The sequence below is a fragment of the Cyprinus carpio genome, chromosome B18 (assembly GCF_018340385.1).
Source record: "Cyprinus carpio isolate SPL01 chromosome B18, ASM1834038v1, whole genome shotgun sequence".
Taxonomy (NCBI): Eukaryota; Metazoa; Chordata; class Actinopteri; order Cypriniformes; family Cyprinidae; genus Cyprinus; species Cyprinus carpio.
Genome location: NC_056614.1, coordinates 16,402,367 through 16,403,395, shown reverse-complemented (window position 1 = coordinate 16,403,395; position 1,029 = coordinate 16,402,367).

The following is a 1,029-nucleotide window of genomic DNA, read 5'->3' as shown; positions in this document are numbered from 1 at the left end:
GCACTACATCACTCCTGAATTTACTTTTTAATATCTGATTTTAGAGATCACAAATTCATATTTTACTGGCGTGTTATTACAATCACTAAACTTATTATAATGTCTTTTTTATACAAGTGGTTGTCAGAAAATCACCTTCAAATAGTTTTAAACTATTCCCTCCACCGAAAGAAATAACATAACAGCACACTTTACTTTGATCTCCTTTATTTCCACATACATGTAAGCAGCTGAAGTAGTCTCTTACTGTATTCACATTGTATCACTGTTGCGTTTGTCGGGAAAATCAAGTCTTTTGCTCTTCCCCTTAAACCACAGAGAAAGTGGATATCTGCAGGGTCAAGCAAGCATGAAGTACGTGTACAGTACATGTATTCCAGCAAAACTATAATGCGACTCATTATACTGATGTTCTAGCAGATCTGTCTAGATATTTCAGTGCAAAAAGCTACAATGCATTAGACATCTTTCTAAAATATCTGTACCATCACTTGGCACAAAGGCCTTCATGTTTTGTGAATATGATTTTCTAATCCTAAACAATGAACATAACTCCTTTAGTGTAAACATTTTGTGTCTGTGATCCTTCCTGTACTGAATAATGTCAAAGCATAAGCCTAAATATGGAAGGTAATAACAGCTTTGGCCACACTACAAACTCGATGACCTTTACATTCATACAAGCGTATGAAACATCACATCCCATATCTTCAAGATCTGAACCAATGAAAACGGGGGAATTAAACTAAAACACTGAACTAAAACAGAAAGGGAACATCAAATAATTTTTTTTCTTGTTACAAACTCTGTTTCTTAACCTTAGCAAAATTTGTTTTATTTATGTGGCATAAGTGGCAGACGCTTATGATTTTTGCTCTTTTTAACAAGATCATCCACTTCTGATTCTACCATTTTTAGGGTTAGGAAATATGACATGTAATCCTTTGCTAATAATAGCAATGTTCTACCAAATAAACCAACATAATTTTTTTTAAAGTCTAAATAACTGCTTCAGGAAACACTGGCCAC